This window comes from Corvus moneduloides, chromosome 2 (assembly GCF_009650955.1).
Source record: "Corvus moneduloides isolate bCorMon1 chromosome 2, bCorMon1.pri, whole genome shotgun sequence".
NCBI classification, from domain to species: Eukaryota; Metazoa; Chordata; class Aves; order Passeriformes; family Corvidae; genus Corvus; species Corvus moneduloides.
This window is the reverse complement of record NC_045477.1, coordinates 12,209,236-12,236,348: the sequence shown is the minus strand read 5'-3', so window position 1 is coordinate 12,236,348 and position 27,113 is coordinate 12,209,236. Positions and strand designations below refer to the sequence as shown.

At 37.6% G+C, this 27,113-nt stretch overlaps 1 long non-coding RNA gene across 1 annotated transcript in view; it reads right to left on the bottom strand.

Annotated features, from left to right (window-relative positions):
* LOC116438408 overlaps positions 1-26,829 on the bottom strand; it is a 34,549-nt gene extending 7,720 nt beyond the window's left edge. Inside the window, exons 1-2 of the long non-coding RNA XR_004237723.1 lie at positions 9,183-26,829; positions 1,551-1,648 (exon numbers count right to left, since the gene is read on the bottom strand). This is a non-coding gene — a long non-coding RNA (uncharacterized LOC116438408). The remainder of the gene's footprint in view (positions 1-1,550; positions 1,649-9,182) is intronic.
* Positions 26,830-27,113: the final 284 nt, after the last annotated feature.

The window sequence follows — 27,113 nt, the reverse complement described above, 5'->3', positions numbered from 1 at the left end:
AATACTACACGTACCACTGGTCTCAGCTCACACTCCTCTAAAGTAAGTGCAATACTCACCCTGGCACAATCACATCTGATGAGGTTACAAATTCAATACACCATGAAGGACATGGCTGACGATTTTAATTAGGTGGGAATTTGCAAAGGCAGGCAGTAGAAGTTAGTATATCCTACAGCAGGAATAAAACTAGAGCTAGTTCCAATCATTCATATGGTGAATCATGCTGTCACACTTGTGATTAACTCCTTTTCACTGCTGAGGATTAAAAACTTAACGGGAACGAAAGTGAGCCTTCGTGTCACTCAAAACAAGTGTTTCACAATCTTTTTTGACTCAAGTAGTTGTAATTTTCATTTATTCTCTGGTTATAATTAGAGAGGAAGAGCAACAAAAAATCCAAATTAAATATAGTTTTTTTAACTTGGTATGCTCTTTAAAATTTTCACATGAACCCTGCTTACTTTGTTATGGGAAATATTGCCTGATTGTGTGAAAAAAGCAAGAAAATATAAGGTCAATCCTCTATTGCTAACACAAGCATTCTAACAAGAAGTCTAGTAATTTGCTGCATTTTGAAAAAATGTGGTTTGAAAAAAAAGAATATACCTGTGTCAGAAAACAACTCCTCTTAATGAACTTTTAATCCTGCCTTTTTGTTGCTGAGCTGTTGCTGAACCTTCACATAAACACTTACCAACCAGTTTCACTGTGTTTCATGTCATACTTTGTGCACCTCACTCTACAAATCAACATTACATTTATATCACTTTTATTTTATGGTGTAACAAAGCATGACTCTACTAATGTGATGGAAATATCTTAAAGAAACGTAGCCTGTCTTCATTAATTTTGTGTAAGACTAATGCTAGAATACTGCTAATCTGTAATTAAAAATATTAAAAACCAGTACACAAATACAAGTCAACTGCTTTTATAAATTCATTAGAAAGTGCCGACCGTCCTACAAAGCAAAACCTTTTGAACACTTACTTTGTTCCAACATCCACAGTTTAAGTGACCTTTTTCCTTTTATAAAAACAAATACAACTTTCAATTTGGCTTTTCAAAAGCATAATTGATTCCTGTCCATAGGTTTCCAGGGCTGTAAGTGCCAAAAGACTTAGTAAAACATATGAATTCATCAAGAGACTAAAAATTCAATATTATTTTTTCATTTTTTAATATAAAATATTGAGTGTATAGAATTATTTTTTAATAAGAACACAAAGGATCAAGATATTGAACATGTGTAAGGCAGCTTAAAAAGAGGGGTTTGCTCACTGATCCACTACAAAGTAGATCAGTCAGCATTTGCCTGCCAAGTAATGCCACTATAATAATGGATTGCTTGAGAAGCTGGTGTACAACATTAATGGCATTTCTGATAGTGTCACTGTTCTGTAGGGTTACAAATGTTCAAAAACACATTTAAAAGTTTCTAAAGGGCAATATTTTTATTCATAGGAAATGTAATGTGCCAAGAGCACCTTGTCTGTCACTTCTTCATCCAGCTGTATGACAACCCCTTTTCTCTCTTCTCCTCTTACCTGTAGATTTTTTCCGCTGTCTCTCCTAGCTGTCTGCCTCTGGGTTCATTTCTCCATTAGGGAATTATAATTCAAATAAAATATATATGAATTCTCTTCTGGAAAAAAAAAAAAATTAGTTATCAAGATCTTTATAAAGCCTCATAAAGCCTCAGGCGCTATAGAAACGCCAGAATGCAAGGCCAGTCAATGCCTCAGGCTTATGGCAAAGGTCAGCGTAATTCATAGTCTGGGGGAGCATATGAAAATATAGATGTGTGTTATTGAAGCTGAAGAGCAGAGGAATTCCTAGGATGCTGAGGACTGCAGTTCCCCCATGCTGAAGGAAGACTTAGAAGTTACTTTTGTGGCCTGAGACCTTGGATGACCCTCTCACAGTGAGACATGCCATTTTTAACAAATACAGCAGGTCAGAGGCTTGTACCAGGATGAGTTTATGGTGCAACAAGAAATTGCAGTGACCTTTGTAGTTGAAGAGCATCTTCATCTTTTTAGGAAAAAGTGGCGACAAAATGTCTGGCCAGCCCATTCTTACAGTTCCCAGGAAAAGAAGTGGCTCAATGATTTAGCTCTGGACATTTAACCCTCTCTTTTACCAGCACATTTGAAATAAGGTTCAAGGCTATACTTCCTTGTGAGCCAGATAAAAAGGCTGCAACATTTTTATTTGTGTTGCTATAGCCCCAGGTAGTGGTTAAATTGAGAACTTAATAATTTTTTCATATAAAAACCATAGCTATAAAAGAAAAATCAGTGGAATCATAGAATTGTTAGGGTTGGCAAAGACCTCTAAGATCACCAAGTCCAACCATCAGCCCACCACCACCACTGTGCTCACCACCAAACCGTGTCCCTCAGTGCCTCATCTACACATCTTTTAAATCCCTCTTGGGATGGTGACTCAACCACTTCCCTGGGCAGCCTGTTCCAGTGCTTGACACATCTTTCTGGGAAGAAATTTTTACTATACAATCTAAACCTCCCTTGCTGCAATTTGATGACTTTTCCTCTTGTCCTGTCACTTGTTACCTGGGAGAAGGGACCAACTCCCACCTGGCTCCACCTTCCTTTCAGGGAATTGTAGAGAGTGAGAAGGTCCCCCATGAGCCTCCCTTTCTCCTGACTGAGCTTCCTCAGCTGCCTCTGCTCCTCCTCATCAGAGCTGTTCTCCAGACCCTTCCCCAATTCCTTTGTCCTTCTCTGGTAAAAAGTCTGGAAAATATCTTCAAATAAAATTTAAAAGAAATATATATTCAAATCCATCCAGATTTTCAACGACACTGGGTACCTGCTACAATTGAGGGAATTTGATTATGATAATAGTCAAAGCACACCTTTTTAGAAACATCGTCCTTTGATAGGCCTGCTCTCAAGAATATTGATCTTTACCTTGCTAATTTAGAGAAAACCTCTCTTTTTAAATTTGGATAATACTCGTCATGATTAAATTGTCTTCAGCTATTTTTTAGGTTCAAACACTAACCTGAAATATAATTTGCAATAATATTTGGTGGAACAGGAAAAAACCCAACCCTTCCTGATGCCAGCAATTATGCTTCAGTTGAGAAATGAAGGAAGAAAAATCCCCCAAGACTAGTTAAATAAAACACTTAACACTGGAAAATTATCTCTTTTTTAACCTGTTTTTCAGACCCTTTGAAGTCCTTGTCTCCATGTATGCCAAAATGGGAATCATAAAGGCTTGGGAGGTGCTAGTGTGCCAAGCTTCCTCCTGTAGTCTCTACAGACACGAGTGTCCTCCAAGGGCTAAGTGAGAATACCAGTTTTAGGATCTCTGCATCATCCCTGGAGGAGACTCTTGGTCACTCCATTGGCAGTAGAGGGTAAGGGAGATGACTGGCCTTTCTAGGCAGAAGCTGGGCTTTGAGAATACCCCTCCTGAGCAACTCCAGCACTTCTCTGTTCCCAGAAGCACTCTCAAGTGTCAAGAAAGTTTGACATTTCTAGAATGAAACAAATTTCAAAAAGAACTTCCATAGGGTTAGGAAATCAAGGTTTCTAAAGGTGCTGTTTTTGTAACTCCTGGGAAACTATAAAACGTATCTTTCTGAAGTACTGAAATCAAAAGTAAGGCCTTTCCTTTCCCTTTCCTTATTAATTTAAAGTATCCCAAATAGTGGGTTCATATGCTAATAGCAGATTATTATGCAAAGGCCAACCCCTAAATTCCTTGTGAGTTTCTTTCCTGTTAACACTTCTTTCAAGTTGCTCTTTCTGGACTTGAAAAGGATGAAAGGGTGCCATAGTTTGAAAGTGGAAATATGAGAGATAGAAAGAGAAAAAAAAGAGGTGGCTGGACAGAAAAAATGAGAAAAAAGGAGAAGAAGAAAGTAGATCTAAATGTAATTCTTTCATTTCTTAGTGTATTTTAGTCTTTTAAATGTCCTAGTCTAAGGGACTCTAATGGAAAGGCATGAATACATCGTGCAAATGAGTATCAATTGAGATGTCTTCCTCAGGCTCTGGAAAGTTGCCACTGCAATTTTCTATTCATCCTAGAACAGTGTCTCTTATAGAAACAAACCAAAGCAATTCTCGAGCTTAACAGAAGGAAACCACATGTAAGTTTAACATATAATTTCATAAAGCAGTGCAAAGCAAAATAGCAGCATAGAAAAGGTTTCTAGAAATGTAAGGAAGCAAAACAAGTCCTAATCTACTGCCATCAGTACACTCTTTGAATGGGAGACGTGTCAAAAAGTCATCATCAGAAGAGGTCTCTGCCCTTAGTACCACAGATGAAATTTGGCATTGATCTGTCAACAGAGAAGGTCTACTTTTGAGGTACTTGTAAAAATGAAAGAGAAATTTTAAGTAACGGTTTTGAAGAGACACCAACTTTTATTTTGGTGTGTCCTTGTTTAGTAGGAAGGAATTTCTCTCTTCAGCAAATTTTCTCCAAGACTCTTACAAAGCCAAAAAAGGATAGATATAATTTGTGAAAATACTGCTTACAACTATGGCCTGTATAGAGGAATGTAAGTATATGCATAAACCTGTAAAGATTCCGTGGGCATATTAAAGCACTATTTACTCTGTGAGTGTTGTCCTGAGCACAAGATAGACTAGTAAAAATCTGTATAAATGTGTCCTTTTCTCTCCAAATATATGTACTGCATATTTCACAGATATTTATAAATTGGGAGAAATACAGTTCTGTGTTTCATGAAGATCAAGTGAATTTCAATACTGTGCATAGGCAGCACAAAATAAGTTTAATATTTATGAAATATGGTTCCAATATATTCTAAAGTAAATGAACATAAATTAACCATATTAAGAATAATTTTTTAAAAGTTACATATTGCTTTCTTTATGTACCATAACACCTTTGGATATTTTCCAAACATTTATCAGAAAAATTGCTTCAACACTCTATAAAAGGCCTCTATACATTTTCATAAGTATTCCCATGCCTTCCAATATTCCTCTCTCAAATAAAGTAGAACATATGCTTATGAAAATATCTTCCACATTTCCTCTTGATGTATCCAATATGCATATCAATATTATTTTTTGCCACACATTACTTTACCATATATCACATTTTCATACATATACTTTAAACACAATCAAAATATTTCAGAACATATTGCTTCTACCATAGGAAACACAGGAAAATCTGCCATCAGTGGTCACCCAAGAGACTGACAGAAAAAATAAATCACTGCTTAACAGAGGTGGTCTTTTACTGCAGTCAAAGCAGCAGCACATTCAATACTTGTGGGAATATACTGGCTTGGTTTCCTTAAGACAAGAAATGGCTTAAACAGGGTGGTCCCATGAATAACTCCCTGTCTCACTTACTTGATGATAAACTCAAATAATAACATAATAAGTCTTACCCATATGAAGCACGAGTCCATGTGAGCTGGACTGATCAAAAAGGTGCATAGACCAAGTCTGAAATGCAGAATGCTTACCCTTCATGAATGTATTTTCACTTTCTCTTTTTTTGAAGTGTCAAACAGAACATAATTTTGAACAAAATTTCAATGGTGGTACAAAAAGGGTTTTTTGTTAACAATTGCTTTATAGTTGCTTTTTTTCAAGATAAAGCAAATCTTATTTAGCTGTCCTATGTTTCCTTATCCAGCTTTTATCAATAACTGATAAGAAAAAAAAGAAGAGTAAGAAAAAACCAACCCTCAAATCTTTTAAATGTCTCAGATTTATTTAACATAACCTTTACTTCTCCACTGTCACCACACTCACATATTCAAGGCCCTGCAACCTTTATATCACTCATTTCTGAATTAAACACATCACCTTTTCTTTTCCCCCTTCTCAGCATTCAGGAAGGAGTCTGCAGTTTCCACTGAAGAAGTCCTGGTAAAGTTGGAAACCAGATAAAAGAGTTAGGAGAACCCAACAGTAGAGGCGCATGGACCCAGGGAGTGAGTGGGGAAGAGACATAGGAGCAAGAACACACACAGCTTTCAGGGAGAAAAAGAAGTATTGGAATATCAAGAAGAAGCTGAAGAGAAAAATGTATTACAATTAAGAGGGTGTAAGGGCTAATGCCAGTCAGAAAGAGTTTCCCTCTAATATCAGTGCTGCCTTCACTCTCCTGGATGTGAGAAGTGGGCTGGCAGAACTGAGGCACGGTCAGACCTTGAGGTGATGCCAAGGCCCAGTGAGACCACCTCGGCAGGCACAGGTGAAAGCAAGGCCTCAGAAATTTCACAGCTAATTGTGAGAGGGCACAGGGGCTTTTCTGGTATTGTTTTGCTTTTCAATTAATAAACCCTGGGGCTTTCAGAATAAAGCTTTGAGCATAATAAAATATTTCCTGCTAAAGCAGGTTGCTTTTAGCAACCACAGATATCCCACACATGCTCTTTTCTGATGCTACCAACTACTTGCGCAAACTGTTTGCCACTGCTGGGCCCAGCAAATTGTCATTAAAAAGCAAAAAAGCCTATGAGCCCATCCACTTGTGACTTGGTTTGCAGTCTGAAGGGTTTGTCTTCTCTAGGTCTCCTCTCAGCTCGTGCATTTCCAGGCTATGAGTGATCAGGAATACCTGCTCATTCCCTCTCCTCCAGATCCTCTTGCACAGGCTTTCGTCTGACCAAGGCTGTCTGCAGTGCTGTCAAACACAGGCAGGCTATTACTATCAAGCCTTTGTTGCTCCTAGACTAAATATTTGCAATTTGCTCAATGTCGTCCTGGTGATGGGGCTTTTTTTTCCTACAGGCACCTGGACCTCAAGGCATTTTATTCCTGTGGACATTCCAAGGAAACAAAAACTTCAGAAAATCCTTTTAAGCATTCCTTCCTACTGCAAGGAATCGCTCTCTGGAAGATTTTCAATGAGTTATTTAAGCATCATCTGCTGCAGTTTCACTGTTTCATGTGAAACAAAGCAGGACAGGTGAGAGGGGGACAGTCTGATTTCCCAGTGCCCTGCTGAGCATGAGCATCGTCCCTGTGGGTCACCTGATGTGGTGGACAGGGAGTTTGTCTGTCCCAAATCCATCTAACACCCATGTTTTTTTCTGGGTCTGCTTGACTGACCATGCAAACAGAGGAACTGCAGAAGCTCCCAGGACAGGAAGGACAAGTGCCACAACTAACTGCTTTCAGCAAGAGCTGCTACCCAGGGCAGTCTAAAATGATCATGAAACACAACAACAACCTGAAATATGTCAAATATGTCTGAAACCACTTTTTTGTTGTTGTTTTTTCAGTAATAGTGAGAACTGTACTAATGTTCAGAAAGATGTTAAATTTCAGCACTGGGTATAGCCAAAGGACTTGGCGAGCTTGGGCAGTTTTACTCGTCTGATGTGAAGATAAGCCCATCTCAAACTTTACCTCACACACACTAGGTCCTCACATACACTTGGTTCCAGAGTTCAGATCTTTGAGGAGCTCATGGGAGCAGAAGTAACATAAAAACATTTGCTTTTCATATGAAAAATTTGACAGGGTGTCAGAAGTAATTTTTCAAGTAAGACATTAATGTGCCTTGGGAAGACTATAGCAGAAATGCAGTAGTTGAAAAGGCTCCCATACCCCCAAAAAACCAAAGATGAAATGCCCCTTGAATTCAGCCTGGCCTGGGCAGAACCAGACAGTGAAGGGAAGTGACTTGGCACCAGCAGGAAACACTACCCAGCCCTCCTTCCCCAGCACCTTCCTCCCTTCCCAGCTTCTCATACTCTAGAAATATATCAGAGGAAAAAAAAAGAGCAACAAAACCCCCTCTTGCAACTATTTCTACTTTGTCTGCTTTAAGATGTATTCAAATGGCTAAAGTAATTTAATAATAACTAGCTTTGTTGTTCCTACAGGCACCTAGCTTTACATGCCAAATGTTATCCTGGAATGAGTATTTATAGCAGAGCTTAAAGTCCCTGAAAATAGAGATTTATATTTATAACGGAAAGGGTGGTGATTTTTTGCTGTAGCTATATTAGCAGACCATTCTATAATAAAAAGGTGTATTTTAACAGGAGCACTTCTAATAACACTCTAAGGTAGTTAGGAAAGAATGAACCTAACAAGGTGAATGTACAATTTGAGAGAAATATTCATGCCAAAAGATCAAACAGTAGATCATAAGAGCAGTCTATTTAGCATACAATTTCTCATAGACCATCTGATTTTAGATTTTCACCAAAGAGAAATACAACACCTTCTTCCATAAATCAGACTTGTTTAAGTCTTCATTAATTTTAATAGCTGATGTTTTGCATAGAGTCATTTTAACTCCAAAGAAGTTTAGGAACAGAATTCAATGGATTAATAAATTCCATCAATGGTAGTGAGTGGACTAAGGGCATAATATTAGTAAGAGGAAGTGCACATGCAAATTCTATAAACTACAGGATCTTTTAATGCATGTCACTCAGAGCACAGTATGAAGATGGCCTTCTAGGAGCTATTAAAAAGAGCACAAATTCTGATTTCACAAAAGAGAGGGAAAATCCCCTCAAAAGATAAAGGTAATCCTAAGAAATCTGGGATTTTTCTACAGATCACACAAGCAAAGCCTGTGTAAAAACCAGGATGTGTTTCCCCCCTCACATGTATCAGCCTAAAGCCAGAAAATGTAGTTCTGTAGAAGGGGTTGCAGCGTTGAAGGTCCCCCTGGACCCAAAATGCAGGTCAGCTTTTCTCCAAAGCAAAATCTGGGGCACCTCTTGCAGCCCTAAAGTTCTCTGCCCAAAGAACTATAAACAATGCCATTATCAGCATCCTCTGCCCTAACCCATTCTCAGACTTCTCTTTTATCTGGTGTCTTCAAAGCTGTCCCAGAAGCTCCTCTCCTAACACAGACAGGAGCGTATTTCTCAGGGTGGGCTGCGGATGCCATGAAATACCTGCAACACACATTTTGACAGCACAAGGAATCCCTCCCTGCAGCCCTCAATGAGGCCACAGCTGATCCAACAGCCTTGTGCAAAGCCTACCTTTGGTGGTACTGCTCCAGGTCTTCCCACAGCATAAATCTGTGGAGCTGTAACTAGGGCGAGACCAAAAGTGTGCTTTCCAAAAGAAAAAAAGTCACTGCAAGTACTCTGGTGAAGTACTCCCTGTAGGGCAATGAACCTGTCAGTCAATAAATATAAAAAAGCCCTAGTTCCACAAGCACTTACATACCTGCTTAAGTTTAAGCCTCTGAGTAGTCCCTCTGCGTGTCAGTGGGCCTTTGCACTTGAAAGCAAGCAAAATCCTTAAGTGTTTATAGGGTCAGGAAATGAAGCACTAAAGTTGCTGCTCTTCTCCCACACCATCTAGAAGAATTAAAAGCAAATCCTCTCAATTTGTAAGATTCATTGTAAAAGAAGGCTACCTTACAGGACTTTTTAAATGCTGTAAGAGAGAAAGAATACGAGAGAAAAGAATGTTTATGATTTTTTCTTCACTCTATTTCAAATTCAGTGTTGCCTTTTGCTTTCTCTTGTTTTTTCTTGCTTGTTCCACTTGTACTCTAGTCCTTGATTTTAACTTACTCATTTTGCTTTGTAATAATATTAAATAGCCTGAAATAGCAGCTGATTATTAGTTACACTGTTCATTTAAAAATAATTTTACATTAAGAGAAAATATGTTGTACCCCTTGGCTGCTTAGGTCTCTGCAAAACTTACCGGAGTTTGTTTCTTTCTTCCCCTGAGGTGATAGTGTTAAAACTGTGTGTCACAACCCAAAGTCAGCTTGTCGTGCTGATGATGTGAGAAGACATCTATATCAGAGATCCTTGAGGGCTGTACTGTGGCCAGGTGTCATGGTTTGAGGTTGAGTTGAAGGGAGTTTAGAAGGTAAAGCAGAAGCCACATGTATAAGCAGAGCAAAACAAGGAAGTAAGTCCCCACTTCCCATGGGCAGGTGTTCAGCCATTTCCAGGAAAGCAGGGCTTCTTAACATATAATTATGACTTGGAAAGACAAATCCCAACATCCAAAAAGATAAATCCCAATCTCCAAACATCCCCCATTCCTTTCTTCCAACTTTTATTGCTGAGCACTACAACAAAGGGGTATGACATATCCCTTTGCCCCGTGTCCCCATCCAGCTCCTTGCACACCCCCAGCCTCCTCAGTGAGAAGCAGAAAAGGCTTTGTCTCTGTCCAAACACTGCTCAGAAACAGCTTGAACATCCCTGTGTTATCAACACTGCTTTCAGCAGAAACACCAAACGTAGCTACTATGAAGAAAATTAACTCTAGGCCAGCCAAAATCAGTACTCCAGTCGAAGTGACTCCAAAACCTGTTAACATAATTGCAAAGACACTACAAATGGGAGAATCCAGTGTGGACATCAAAGACTCATGTAAAAAACCCCAACATGTGTGGACACTAATTGTATGAACAGAGATGTCTCTGTTTTGAATAACATTTTTCACTAGCTAGAAATATATACAAGCTTATTATTAACACAGATATATTTATATTTAGCAGTTGTGGTTCTAGATATACATTAAAAAAAACCCTTTGGACAGCTGCAATCTGTGCAAGAGGACAATTGCAACAGCAGTTTTTCAATAATTCATTAAAGAGAGCTGGAGGGTTAGCTAGTTGTTAAAGATGCTCCCTTTGTGTATAACACACTATGGTAAGGCATGGGCTCTGTCCATCATAAAGAAAATGCTTAAAACAATCATTATGCCTAAGGAGTGAATATTAAATATTGAAATTCTTTCTTTATATCGAATGACAGTTATTTATCTTACTGCAATTGATCTCCATGACGGGATTTATAGTCTGGAGGAATAAACAGTTCCTCAGGACACAAAAATTAGTGAATTTTAATATTTTATTGTATACAATCATCAGTTTGCTAGAGATCTTTCTCATTGCTTAAGCCTTATGCAGGTTGCAACCATATTTTAATTTTTTTTCTCCTACATCAGCAGCTGAAGGAGTATACACTCACTATACAGAAAAGCTTTTCACTGTCCCATTTCCCAATTTAGAAAAATAAGACATAAATTCAATGCTTGATTCTTAGACAGTCTAACTCCCCCAGCCCCTAGTTTTTAAAGTCAGAAAACCAATGAAAGCTCATATCTCACAGCACCTTTTTGGCATGTTCAACCGAATTGAAACACTGTTGATCAGCTCCTGTTATTGGATATTGATTCCCCTGCAAAAGAGACTAATTCCCTACAAAAAGCTGGGTAATTCAATGTGCTCACCTCACACTGCACACGTGTTTCCCATTAAAAACCATCAGGAAGCAAGCACATGTATTTAGGGAACGAGTTCTTTTTCTTTGTGCATGTGTGTTCCATAAAATAAATTTTTTCCGTCCCATGAAATTGAACAACCTTATGTCCACTGCAGACAATGGAAAATAGTCGTCGACTTCAACATGCTTTATATCAGGCCCTCTGTACTTCTAGCTGTTCCAAGCACACATTTCCCAGAGCCTAATGTGGGGTTAGTCACTTGAAATCATTCAGGACTTTTATAACACTTCATTATGGATGATAAAACTTCTTTCACAATAAATTCTTTTAAATACTGCTTTTGTTCAGAGAAACAAGCTCATGATTAATTCACTATGTGCATTTAAGTACTGCACCCTTCTCTAGAGAAGGTTAATGGTGAATTTGCTGCAACTAATACCTTCAATTTAATCACCAAGTAAATTCTATGTAAGACCATTAATGTTTTTTTTTAGCAAAAATACTTGTATGAAACATTATAAAAAAGGTTCAAGAGTGTAAATCCATATAATGCCCTTTAAAGTTACTATTACCACACATTTATGAGAGTATAACAAAAAGGAATTAGATTTCTTAAAACCAGAGGAGAAATGCTGTTACCTCAAGAAAAGCAGTAGAGTTCCCCAAGTTGATCATTCTCTTCTTGCTTGCTTATATGTCTGGATCTACAATAAGCCTTTCTTCAGCCCACTTTTGATGTGTTTCCTTGTAAAATTGTAAGGAAAGTTCACACGCGGGGACAAATCAAGTAACATTTGACCTATACCTTTTTAAGTTAAAGTACTTTAATGCTTTACTACTATCCAGATATCAAGAAGGAAAGTGGCTTTTATCTTATCTCTCATTTTCTGAACATAAAAGTCATCCAAACTTCATTGCTGTTGCTGTTGTTTTTCATACTGATTTCATCAGACTGAAATCCAAGGTTTCTTTCCCTTATCAGTCTCTCGTAATTTTTATTTAAATTTCTCAAACTTTTGGCTTGAGAGATTGAAGATGTTTTTCACCCACATCCCCTAGCTTTGCATCCACATTTTTGCTACTTGTTACCTACCAGCACTGCAGTCATTTAATTATCTGGTTTCAAAACTCTCATGGACTGTCTGTGGCTCGTTCAGATACATACAGATCTCAACGGCAGAAAGGATCACAGTGAACATCCATCACAGTCTAGCACAGTCCATGGGACTGCTCTTCATCAGACTCTGCCTAAATTGAATGGTTATTCTTGAACTAGCCTGGGGCTTTTAGGAAAAGCAAACAAACAGCTATATCAGTTTAAAGGTTACCCACACTAGGGAAGCCAAACCAACATTCATTATACAGTTTCTGGCCTGTGGTTTTTAAAAACATTTTACTTTCAGAATTTTTTTTTCACTTCATCTATCATATTTCAATTCTCCAAAAGCTCATTATAAATAATATTATTAAAACAACTGTAAAGGAGTTTAAAAAGGGACTCCATTTTCTGTTAAACAAGACAGCCTGTCAGAGAAGGAGATAACTACTTAAATGCCACTGATGAAAGATTTCATTTGTGATAAGTACAATTCCCTGTCATACACCTGGGGGAATTCCAAAGTGATTAACTCTTTTTCATGATTGCAAGGCAATGTGCTGCCCCCCCAGGCTATCCCCACTGTTTTCCCATGTGCAGCACATTGACTCAAGTTCCACTCACTTCTGGCACTGAGGCAACAGTCATTATTATTGAGAAAGTATCACTCTTCTGAAAGCAATTCCTTCAGCAATTAGTCCTGTAGAAAGCAGACTTGTGGCCGTGTTTACACAGGGATCAAGACAAGCTGTGGCAGATTTCTAGAGAATGTCCCGATACTCATGTCCCTCCCTCATGTCCCTCACATCGTGTCCTGTCCGGCTGATCCTTGGCTCATGAGAGACCTTCTGATTTCTGGAGAAGGCCTTCTTCTCTCTTGCCAATACTTCCTACAGCATATCCAGAATAAGAAATCTGAAACTTCAGTAGCTTCACATACTATATCAAACTGGAATCCAACTTTTTTATCTATAGATTTTTATAACTTTATTTTGGGCAATTGGCAAGCGTCTATTTTAGTATAGCAAAAAGGGAGGAAATTACATTTTCTTATTTTGTGGGACATTGCAATCCTTTAGTCAAAACAATTCAGACTACCACAGAAACTAGATAACATGAATACATAGGCTCAAAATAAGGGTGAACCAATCACATTTCAAAAAAAAACTATGTAGAATTTACTCAGAGATAATTAAAAGAAAAATGAAAAATCATTTTAGGATTATTAGAATGAGTCACAAGTAAATAAACTGGGATTTTTATTCTTTAATTATTTGGGTAAAGATTTCAAAGAGTTAAGGCTCATTTTCTTCCTGTCAGACTGAAGGCAGGTGAGGTTCAACAGTTATTTTAAGTGGAATGCAGTTTACAAAAGACAAGTGAAAAGCAATGTTCTCCAACATCTGTTCATGCATATGGAATAAAAAGACTTATTCTTTTAAAAATACCAAGGATTCCTTCATCCTTTTCCCACACCTCCATCTCCCCCAGCTCTCAACTTCTGATGTTTTACTCTCTGTTCAGGGAGAGCTGATGGAATCAGAACAATCAATAGCTTTGTTACTCTCTGTGGCTTGTTTAAATCCTTTTCTCAAGCTATAGTAATAGTTTATGATGTGTCTGACATGTCATTAGAACTGTAATGTTTAATCACCAGACACTGCAGAGACACTGAACCTGGAGACAGCCTCTTTGCAACAGAGGAGTGGAGGCTCATCTGTAGATGAATGGGGGTGAGGATGATAAATGGCATAAAATTACTACTGTACTCCGAGTAAAACAAGGCTGAATGCTCCATATCTGGCATGTAGCAAAATTTTTTAAAATGCTGTGCAGCATTTATTTTGCTTGGCTGGGGTGTTCCTACATTATAAGTTCCCTTTATGTATTAACCACTGCCTTCCTGGCAGGGACTTGAACCAGCTGTTAATGGTTTTGTTGCTGGGGAAAAAAATAAATTCATAAAATGGTGTGTCCTTGACATGTCACTGGTATAAATAAATATTTTCAGAGAAGGATGGGAGCCTACATGCTATAATTTTTACTTGACAGATTAGGACAACCGGGTTGAGAGTATCTGACAGCTAGATACAGTCTGATTTATAAGACTGAGTAGGGAAGCATGACAGACATATGTATTTATTAAAGATACACTTACAAAATGTTCCAGTTTAATTTGACAACTCTGCCAGCTAAGGCCTCAGGAAGTGCAAGGATATTACTCTGTATATACCATCATTACACTATGGTTTCAGCAGAAGTTAAAAATCAGAAATAAATTATTTTAGAGTTTTAAATTTATAAATTGTATGTACATCCATTAATAGTTATAAAACAAGTTTATTTTTTAGCAAAATAAATTACAAAAGCTGAATTATTCCACATAGTCAATGTAAAAATAATGAATATGTATAATAAATACATAAATATACAGCACTGAACAGTATTATGATGATAATATTCAAGTATATATCAGGAGCAATACTGTCATGGCAACATCCTAGCATAGAAATACTCTTTTAAAATTTATTTAATTTTACAAATTTAGTTATATAATTTCAAACTGAGGACAGCATGCACAAGATGCTTTTTTACCCCCTAGAAATTTATGAGAAAAATGTACACATTCCTCTAGCACTGAAACAATAGTCTAGTGTGTTTTACTTCCGAAACTCAGCTGTCTCACCACAGTCACAGCAGCTCACCTCATATTTATCTCTCAGTCTAGATTTCAGAGAACCAGACAATCTGTACTTTACATTTGTCTGGCTCCATAAATATTGCTCCTTTTAAAGACAGGTTTTCAGCATTTCTTGTTGATATAACCAATCTTCTAGGGGAGAAATTAAACATAATTAATCAGCCTATCTATTTGGCATTGACCTCTTCTTCCAGCATTTTGGTAACTCCAAATAAGAGAAATCATACGCTTGATATTCCTACCTGCAGTGCTGGAGCTACAAGGAATCCACATGCCTTCCCTTCAGGACAGCAGTATAACCACACTGGCATCAAGGAACCAACTGACAGGCATAGCATTGTAGTTTAGATGAATGTAAAATCAATGCACGTGTAAATCACAGACCTAGAGAGACAAACTTCCTCCTCATTTTAAAGAACAAGGCAGAACTTTATGAGATAGACCTTCATCAAGAAAGATGGTGACCTTCCTGCATTCTTACTAAACTCCCACTAAGCCTTCAGGCCCTTTCTGAAGTATAAAATTTTCTTGGGGGAGTGGAAAGGAGCATCAATAGTCAAGTTTTAATTTTTTAAGTTACAACACTGAAGAAAAGAAGTTATTCCACAAAGTTTTAATGTTCTCCCTCCCTTGTCTTTCACATAGAAATTCAAATTATTAACCAACTCTTTTTAGAACCTGAGCATACTGGTACTTACAGTCAACATATTTCTAGTGAAATCAGTACTGTGGCAAGGCCAGTTTAATCTTCATGCAGATAAGAAGGGTACATACACACAAATAATATTAGATTGTGCCCAGAAATCTTGGTAAACTTAGGTTAGACCAGACATTAGCACCATTGCACAAATCTTATGCTCTCTTTCAAGAAAAAAAAAAGCAATTCAACCATTACTGAGCAAATAATTCAAGGTTAAAAGACAAAGAACTAGCATTTAGAGAAAACGCTTCTAATCAGGATAAGTGCAAAACGTTCACTCCCATATCTAGCATAACACTGCAAAAGAGGCAAGAGGAGAAAGAGGGAAGGGAAGGAGGCAGGCCAGTTGGCAAGACAAAACCCAAATAAATCGCAGAGTCTCACTATTATATGTAGTGAAAGTGTTGGAAAATTCAAAGCAGTTGAATATAAACTAGTCTTAATAACTATTTTAAACACATAAATCTAACTACACTATCTCCCAAGAAAAAATGACAGCCTTGTCCTACTTTTCTGCAATCCAACTTTTTACACCTGCCTAAGTTTTCCACTTAGAGACATGGCTGTAACTCTTACTCTACCCTGGGAAAATCCTTCACACTTTTGCTTCTCATCTTTCTTACTGACAGCCAAGTACTAAGTCTCAGCTTAAACGACTGTTCTGCATCAATAGACCATAAATTAATAACTTTGATAAACAAGGAGAGAAAGCATTGTACAAGAAACTGATATATGAAACAAAGAAAATATGACAAGAAATAAAAGAATGAAAAGACATTTTTTCTAAAATCAATTTCTTTGTTTTCCCCAAATGACAGTAGAAATTTGTGGACTGAAGTTGTTAAAAGTCATCCCTAATAAGTAGGGTCACTCACCTACAGCATGTTCTTGCTGAATTTTAAGTCCTTTAAATAAAATAATAAATCTTTATATGTTGCTATATACCTCAGTTCCAGCGTGTTTATAATGTACCAGGATCACTCAGATGCATGCTAATATGCTAATAAAGATGTTAATGTAGTTAAAGGCACGTATATGTCATGGGTAAAATTTGCCACTCCATTTGTGTAGTGTGAGAGCAAAGAACAAAAAAGCCTCTGTCCAGTTTGCAGCCATATACAACAAAAAAGGTGCAGATTTTCAGGGAAGTGATTACCACTCAAAAGTATTTCAGAAACAGAAAAGAAAATGTTTAATCCACTAAAAAGTCTTCCTAGTCCATGTTTTATTATTGAGAAGCTTATTTGTTCATTGTAAGTAGCAATGATAATTTTAGATGCATTAAGAACTTTTATCTCAGCTGATGACAGTAAAGTCCATAGTTAAAAATTTAAAAGAAAGAAAAAGAATTACAAATCTTAAAAAGAAAATTAAATTAATCGTTAGTCTGGAGTGCTAATCCAGGTCCAGACAGTATTTCAATAGGTTTCCTCAGGTTCAAATCCTCAAAATATTTAATAGGAACTTTTGGGATTTGTTAAAAAGATACAGGATACAACATGTAGTTAAATTTTCTGTTGAGCAACCATCTTCCTAACTGAGATCTCCCACTTTTCTTTTTATTTCTTTTTGTGTGTTTGAACCTCAATAAAATACTGGTTTGTTTTTAGATAGAGGGAGAAAAGTCCCCATGTCTATCCCAGGTAAAAACTGATAGAAGACTCTGACCCCAGATCCAACCCATATATAGCGTTCTTAGACCTCACATTATCTTTTTAAATTTGGATGAAAACCACACAAATTAAGCTTTTAATGGAGATACATTTGCAAACTCAAGTAGAAAGCGGCTTGTGCCATTCTTTAATCACTTCGTAGTCTGTAGGTTATTACTGCTATTGAAACGGATGGCAAGAATACAACACCAAGGCTCTGCACATGATTAACTTTTTATTCTTCCTGTAACTTGCTATAAACCTCAAATGAACTCACAGGTTGGCAAGAGCATGTTAACAGCTAGATGCCAAACTGTAAGAGACATTTTTTCCAAACAGCATCACCTTCTCTGGAAGTGTTTCCCTTTCCCTCTTCTCTGCTTTTTGTTCCTCCATCTCCCAATAGCTATAATAGCTGGTTGGATATTTCATTTCTATTTGGGGCTTAAATCCTTCAAAAAGTCTTGATTCTAGACATAAAACACTCAATGAAGAGATTTTTCCTCCTTTCAGCCCCAGCCTTGCTTTTTTTTTTGCTGAGAAATGCTGCAAAAAAAGACACCAATTATTCCAATTGGCCTGTCAGGAAAGAGCTAGACTGGGCTCACTCATCCATTTTCCATAGATCCTAGAAGAAGAATTGATGTTGCAGAGTAACTACACAGCTTCAACTGTTGCTTTCTGTAGCATATTTAGCAAGTGATGCCAGAGATTCAGTGCCCAAGGAATCATCTTGGTTGGCTGCATGGCCCTGCAGGAACCACTTCAGCTCTCAGGCTCGTGAGTCACATGTGTCAGCCAAAACAGGATTCCTCTTCAGAATTTGTGAACATACTCAATGGAAGGTCCAAAGGTCATTGTTAAAGGCCATATTTTGCAGAAACATCAGAAGACTTAAAACACCTGCAAAGGGTTGGCTTAGTACAGGACTCAGAGATGAAAGCCTAAGAAGATTTTCCACAAAATTTCTTTGAAAAAAAGAACAAGGTTTGGCCAAATCATCTCCTTTTTAACATGTCTTCACTTGTTGAAAATCATAGAATCACAGAATGATTTGGGTTGGAAGGGACTCAAAGATCATCTAGTTCCAAACCCCCAGCTGGGGACAGGGCCATCTTCCACTAGACCAGGTTGCTCACAGCCGCATCCAACCTGGCCTTGAACACTTCCAGGGATGGGGCATCCACAGCTTCTCTGGGAAACCTGTGCTGGGGCCTCCTAATATCTGATCTAAACCTACTCTCTGTCAATGTGAAGCCATTCCCCCTTGTCCTGTCACTTCAGGCCCTTTTAAATTGTCTCTTCCTGTCTTTCTTGTGGGCCCTTTCAGGTACGGGAAGGCTGCAATTAGGTCACCCCAAAGACTTCTCTTTTCCAAGCTGAAGAATCTGAAATCTCTCAGCTGTTCCTCATAGGAGAGCTGCTCCATCCCCCTGATCATCTTAGTGGCCTTGGTCCAACAGGTCCATGTCCTTCCTCTGCTGGGCCCTCCAGGGCTGGATGCAGCAATCTGGTTGGGGGTCCATTCCCCTTAAATCCAGTAGGTGAAAAATGAATGCCCTTGCACATCAGTGATGTGGAATCTCAATAGCATACGGAAGCAGCTAGACATTTCAATTCTACGCTGATAAATTTGTTCCTTTGAAAATGTGGAACATACTTCAAAAATATCAACGTGATGCCTCAGTGAACATCCCTTTATTGAAAACCACAGTAATGACACAACTCTGGTCACAAACAAATGGCCTGACAAAGTCCAGATACAGACAGTCAAGGTCCTCTTCTGCCTTCACATTCACAAGACTGATTATAGTGGAAGTGGCCCCCCTCATGGACCTTAGGGAATAATTGGCCTTTAGTTTACAACACCTTTAGGTCCATGTCGTTCTGATGATGAAAGCTTTCCTCTTTTGCTGCTACCAGCACCATTTTCTATCTATATAGCTCTTGTGAACATCATGGTATTTTGCTCTGAAGGGGGATCACTCTCTCTGCATTATTAGAAATGAGGAGAGCAAAAATAAAAATATTAAATGACAAACTGACATGCTCAAAACTATTGGCAGTTACAAAGAATATTAACTCTCAGACATCCAGTCCACCACACTCTCTCTATTCAATCTATCCCAAGAGTTGCTAGATACCTTGGAGATTGTACACTAACAAAACAAAAAGAAAGAAAAGAAAGAAAAGAAAGCACTGTGAAAGAAATAATAAATTAGACAGTGTTAAAACAAGGATTGAAATGATTGGTTACATGAGAGAAGGGGAGTCTGGGCAGCAACACAAATATGAACAGGTATCAGAAAGTAAGAGAAGAAACACCAACAGATTGCACCATCAAGCAGCAATCAGGAATTAAATTTGTTTTGCAAAACCTAGCACATGTAAATCAAGAGGAGACATGTATCAGAATTTAGGTGAGGTGTGACTGTCAGCTTGAATTTACAGGAACTAAAGATAGAAAAATTATTCACGTTGTGTAATTGTTGTTGCTATACCTTCGTTTGGCATTCTGGAGGAATAATTTGAATGGAAAGGTCTTGCCTTTACAACTCTCTGTTTTCATTTTGCTCGTGGTTTTTTCTCTGGAGTTTTGCATGTGCAAATAGCATAACCAACTACTAAATTTGAGCCACAGCTTCATGTTTTACTTTCCCTGGAGTCCAAAAACCAGGACCGAAATATTTTCTTCTGAGATGCTTTTCCACAACCCTAGGCCAGAAGGCTGGCCAATACTTTTAACACTTCCTAAGACCCCCTGTTGTTTGACCAAAGGGTTTGGAAGGCATTCCTGACAGCTGGGGCTGAGCTTAGCACCCTGCTAAGGCATCTACTGGCATCTCACTTGTGCCATCCCAGCAGTGCCGGGGGCTGTGGCAAACCCTTCACTCTCACAGAGTGGTGGCTGTGCCCTCTCTCTGCTGACCTTCAGGAGCAGCTGCAGGGCACAACCTGCCTTGGACTGAAGTCCTGTTGCTGTGACCAAGGGCAGAGTGGGATGATTTTTCAGCTCCTGTTCAAATCAGGGAGTAGTGCACAAGTTGGGCTCCTTTGCCTGAGCCGAAGAGCTCTGAGAAACAGAAAACAGATGACCGGGTAAAACATTGCATGGCATAATAATAATGTCACTTCCAGGCTTCTAAGGTTATGCAGACTTCAGCCCTACAGAGTGTTTATTATGTAACTGCTCCCCATTAGTTTATGTATATATATACACAAACTGGTAGAGAAAAACATTTACATAGGAATGAATAATTATAGTTACAATGTAATATGTTGTATCTCAAGAAAAATAATATTGGCATTCCTGTTTGAAAGATCACTTCTAAGTTTCAGAATATAAAATAATTACCAATTTCATATATGTGATGTATAAAATAACATTTGTTGGATAAAAGACAGAAACTCTATAGTTACAGTTTAATTCAATTTTATGCTATAAGGAAGGAGTCTGTCTGCAGAGGACACTGTGGAAGGCATAACTTCAAATGGCAGCAAATTGGACACAACATTTAAAAATTTATCCATGATACTTATGAAAATATTACTGTTCATAGAATAAGAGGAGAACAGGCTCAGAAATGTGTAGGAAGTAAGTAGTGATTTAAAAAGCGTGATGAAAAAATCTATATGTATTTCACACTTCTTCCTAACTTTCAGTACTATTCCACATCACAAAAATCTTTTAGGCTGTTTTGAATACCATCTATGTAAAAATTTATCTTCAAATGATGCCTGAATTTTAGACATACATAATGAGGGGAAAAGATTAGGACACAGAAATATTCATCAATATCCTAATTTATTTTGAACTGGTTCTGACACCTGCAATGATGAAAGCAAGCTTATTTCACATTTGCAAACTTGAACCAAATTGTTTGACTTGAGGAATTAGATTACAGTTGCCCTTGATTTATAATTCTGAAAAAAGCCCCATGACAACAAGTTCTCACAGAAGATATAGACTTTGATTTTGAGGAGCTCAGGAAAAAAAAAAGCCAGTTGCACTTGTGCTTCCAGGTGTCAGTGGTAGCTGGATTCTTTCTGTACACTTTCTGTTATTTCGCTGCTATCTGTTAAAAAGTAACACAGGTTTGTCTTTTAGCATGAAAACATTCCAGATGTATCTTTAATGAAGTTAGATGTTAATGAATAAATAAATTAGAAAAAAACATAAATTGAAGAAAAATTAATACCTGCTAAGGCTGGGCTGCTTGGGACTTTCATGGAAGAGTTCTCTAGCTATTAGCTGTTCTATCACAAAATATGATCTTGCTACAACCACAAAATTTAACACATTAATAAAACCAACTGATCAATACAGCAGTACCAGCAGTTGGCCATCCGTAAAGTTCAACACTTAATCATAATTAAGTCAGGAAAAGCTGACAAATACAAGTGTAAGAAATCACACAAAAACAATGCAATAGAAGCAACCAAGCACCCTAAAATCATCAATTTGGTCAATTCTGACACTGCTTTCAGTTACTTCTAAATTAATCTGGAATAAAAATTAATCCCTAATGCATATCTTTTCCAGTTATCAAATTAAGATTTGTGTTAAACCAATAAATGCAGCAGTGTTTTAATTATATTAAACCACATGAAACACCCAGTAAGGGTGTGTGCACAGATAACTACTTGTGTGCTACACATTATATAAATTAATGTAATAAAAATAATGGTGTGTTCTCTTTCCCATGCAATATTGTGCTGCTATCACAGCAACCCCTGTTGGTCGGTAGATGGGTATAAGGAAAACAGAGAATTTACAGCTTTGGATATGATTTCTTTTCCTAGGGCACCAGGTGCTTTAAATGCCACCAGAAGGATGCTCTAGGCAGTGCCATACTGTCCAACATGGCTTGGCATAGATTAGCTCAAAGCTTTTGTGTCTTTGCAGACTTTGATTAAGGGCCAGTGCTAGAACTCCTATGGGCTTTTACTTGATCCAGTGTAGCATAGGGATTTTTTTTCTTTTTTTTTTCTTCTCATTACAACTGCCAAAAATATGCCAGTTAAGATAATTACATGTCAATTTAAATTGGTAATTTAATGGAAAATTTTAAACTAGGATGTAGGGCAGGAGTTTACTTCCAACCCTATCCCACAACACCTTTTGTCTGTTGCAGATGATTTAGGAGGCCAGTTTCTTATTTTTGGCTCTCAGCAAGACCAGAGAGTTTAGAAATCTCCACAGTTTTGCAGGATTGTTTCTTCAATCTATTTTAAGTCTTCAAACCTCACCTCAATTTAGTTTCATCTGTCTACTGTTCACTGTTCCATTGACTACCTGCCTTTATGAGTCACAATACATGCAAAACCCAAATTATTCATCAAGATATTTGCTCCCTTTTGAGAGGAGAAGTAGAAGAACCCAAGATATTCTGCCTGCCATGGCTCTGCTGCTTTCATTATTTGTTTCGGGGTGACACAGAAGCCTGGCAGTCGCAACATACTGTAAGGAGAATCATCTTCCTTTGTTTAGAGCGCAGTGTGTACCGTCATTTACATAATAAAATCCTCACACAAATAACAGATGGTGAAGAGGCACTCATGTTGCCACATGTTGGAAGCATGATATAGTTCCTTGATGAACTCATTTCTTTTACTTTTGCCTACAGATTCCTACCAGCTATTAAACCTTGGGGGTTAGTCATCTGGTCAGGGGTTTAAAGGCAGGCAAAAATCTGTCTGCAGAATTTTCCTGCTTTTAGGAGGAGCAAATGTTATGCCCTGATGGAAATGTGCAATCCATTGAAAATGGTTTGCACTACTATGAAAAGTAAATAATAGTCTCTATTTTCAACACTCATTGGGCTGAAATGCTTCACTATAGAAGACAGAAAATATCATTATTCCAGTGGGTCTGAGCTCTTTTTCTGTCTTTTTGGAATCCTTTTCTCAGCAGAAGCTTGGGACAGAGCAAGCTATGCTAATGCTGCATATTAGTAATACCAGTTCTTGGATGCATTACCATTAATTCTATGTGCAAATTAAGTGCTGGAAAACAAATGTCTGTCACTTGAAATAACAGCCACAGAGGCTGTATATAGTGCACTGAAATAAGATCACACCATATTCCCTAATTAGAGTTAATGGATCTGCTTCTGATCCCATTTGCACCGATTTTACAATCATGTAGTCCATGCTATTGTCTTGAGTGGAGCTGGTCTGTAAAAAGAATCAGTCCCCAGGATGACAGAGGGTATTTAAATGAGCAGTCATTTAGTTGTCTGAATGCTGCTGTTTAGATGCAGTTTTCTACATTGCTTTCAGAGCTGGACTGCTGCAGTTTCACTGCAGGAGTTGGGATGGTGAGACAGGGTGTGGGAGCTCCTGAAGGCACCTGGTGAAGGCCAGATCTATACAGGAAAAGTGGCCCAGGACATGGCATTAGCCATGGGTGGCAGGTACAGTCCCCATTAGGAAACTCACATGCCCTATAGCCCTAAATCAGCAACTCTGAAGCTGCTGTGCAAAGCAGAGGTGACTCATGCAAAACCTTTAGAGTCAAGAAACTGCTGCAGCAACCACCTGCTTTCATCCCACCCTCTCTATTTGTTACCACTGCTCCAAAATGACTAGACTGTGCATTTCTGTCTGTCTCATGTCTGCTGCATTAAAATCTACAGACACAGAAATTCTATATAATAGAGCTGTTGATCAGGTGGTACTTATTTCAGGGAGATACACAACTAAAAAGATCCACTCTCTAAAAAAATCTAAAAAATCCCAGTCCAAAGCAAGCCCAAAAATTTAAGGTTTGCATGAAAGACTACACTATGATGGCTTTGAGCTCTTATTCAGACTGTAAACCTGATGTGAATACTTTTTTAATGTTTGATTAGCTCTGATTATCTTGTTTGGGTATTGTGGGGTTTTTTGGTTGCTGGGATTTGGGGATTTTATTTTGCTTTTGCCACAGGAGCCTGTCCCTAAGGCAAGAATATTTTGAATTGGCAGGTTTTTAGCTAGTGCAGCTTAAAGAGGAGTTGCAGGTCTGATTATCCCTTAGCATGGAGCCTTGCTCTGCAGTCTTTAGAATCCAGGAAGTGTGTAGTTATTTTTCATGCATTAATGCACTAGTATTGACCAGTTAATTTGAAATCACTTTGCATCTCATGTCATGACAAAAAAGCAAATGCAGCACATTTGGAGCCACAGATTTACAAGGTTACATGAAAATATAAGCACAAAAAGGCACATAAAATCCCTTCATATATTTTTGCATCAAGGTCGAACACCAAAGGCTTTCTAGAAATGCTTTACCTGACACTGATGATGTCACCAAGAACTTACTACTCCTTAAGCAGTTTTCATATCTGCAGGTTATATTCACAGAATATTACATTCCACTCAGGTAATCCCACTGAACTGTCTTCAGACAAGAAGACAGTGTCCCTTCTTACCTTTCTCTGACTTCTCTCCTTTACCACTCCCCAGAGCAAACAAAGACAGAAACCTGAGGATTGAGAAGGACTGAAAAATGTCTTCTGGGCAATTAGGGAATTTGAAATAGGATTTTGATTAATTTCCTCAGGAGAATCTACATCTGACTGACAATAAAAATACATTATTTTCATTTCTCCTTGTTCTGTAATTAGAGCTCCATAGATACAGTTATACATCATATATTTCAATTATCACAAATACAGCTCTTAAGCATAATATGCTTGTAATATTACTGATGTTGGTCAAACAAACAATAGTGGGACTAGAGTGTAGATGTAAGACTGTCATACGGATGTGCTTCTCAAGCTATAGCTAACATGCCTGTTATAATTAAACCTCTACCAAATAAAAATATTATGATTGAATAATTGAAGCCAAAACTGACCAACATTCCTGACTGACTAATTTACATTTCTCTAGTTACAGATTATATAAACATCAATAATTTTTTCATAAATAAATGTCAAGAAAATTAATATTATGCACAGAACTTAAAACCAGGGCATTAGAATTACAATCTGAATAGCTGAGAACTGAATTTAAGTGTCTTGCCTTCATATTGACATACAACATTGGCTGTGAAATCAAATGTCTGTGTACTTTCTGTAAATAAGATCTCTCGTGCACTGGAGCTAAGATACACAAAAGAATGATGAGTACAAGCAGAGAACAAGCATATCATGTTATCTTGCTTTGCACTCAGGATTGAAACAGAACTCAGGATTTAAAGAAAATCATTGCAGAAAGAAAGATATTTAAAGCAATGGTAACGAGTCAATTCTAGACAAAAAGGGTCAATTGTTTTGATAAACATTCTTACTCGAAAAGGAACTGGTTCAAACAGTTCAAACAGTTGAAAAATTTACCCCCACTCTCACTTTTATTATCCAGAAGCATTGTTAATGATACCTTTTTTGATAATATTTTGTATTTCCAGTTCTAGACACATAGAAGGAATCAAAATTAAAAAAACAAAACCAACAACAACAAAAACCCTCAACCAAACAAAAGAAAAACAAACAAGAAAGCCATCTTTCTCTTAAAAGAGTATTTGCTTTTATAGAAATTTCCATACTTGCCAGGCCAGTTTACTGTTGGCATTAAAGGCCTCCTCCTCTAGAAGAAGGCACCGTCCTGCATGGCATGACCATGGCTGTATCTGTCATGTCAACTCTGTTGCTGACAAGCCCATAACACTGTATAACATGCTTCTATTTACCCTTTATTTCCATTTTTATTCTCCTTTAGAGCTATTTCTCTTAATGCTTTTCCCCTTTTTTCTTATTTTTTTTCAGCTCCACAAATTTGCTTTTCTACAAAGAGATTAATTTGTTTTGTACTTTTAAAAGATGCCTTAAATTATTATTACCTCCTTTTAAAATTCCTAACTGATGCTGTCTCAGACAAATAAAAGCTTCTCATTTGTCTCAATTTTACCGGTTTTTCTAATGTTTTGAATTCAAATTCAGATTCTTTTTTTTTTGAGGGGTAGATACTCTGTCAAGGACCCCTCAACTTCAGCAGGTCTGTGACATCACAGACAAACCAAACTCCAATATTTTGTTATAATCTATTTCTGCTTTTTCTTAAGTATTTATTGCAAATCCCAACCTCATGGATCTCTCCTTACAAGCAATTATTTCTCCAAAACCTGTTTCTTAATAGCTCTAGTTCTAGGTAAGGATTTTCCTTGTCCAAAAGCCTATTTCCTATGCAATGCAAATAGAATACAACAATTTTACCTGTTTGTAATTTTTTTGAAAACACAGCTGCACCGATGTGTCTACTGGAATTTCCTTCCTTTTGACACTGACACATCTTTTGTAGTTGTACGTAGAGTGAAAAGTCTACACTGGCAGTAAAGCATAAATCCAAGAATTCCATCCTGGTTGCCTTTTTATTTTCCTTTTTATTCTCCTGCTTTTGTCGTCCAGAGAGGTCAGAAATAGCTGCAAACGGTCCTTTGTCATCCTTCCCAAAATTCTTATTCTGGACTAGCTGCAGAAACTCTGTAAGAGCAGGGAGCATTGTCAGTTCAGAAAAAATCATGGCAATTCCCATGTTTATGTATAAAACTCCTTGTAAGCTAATTACAGAACACATGAATGAAAGTGATGTCAGAGTACAATAACCTAATGCTGGTTTTTGGGGCTTTTTTTGGAAGGGGCAGGGTGTCTAATGGTATTTGGAAATATCAAAGGAAAAAAAATCTCATTATTATTTAACCTATCAGCAGTTCCTTTATCTGGTGGAAGTTTCAGCTTGTTGATTTCTACTACTGCTCTTTTTGAAG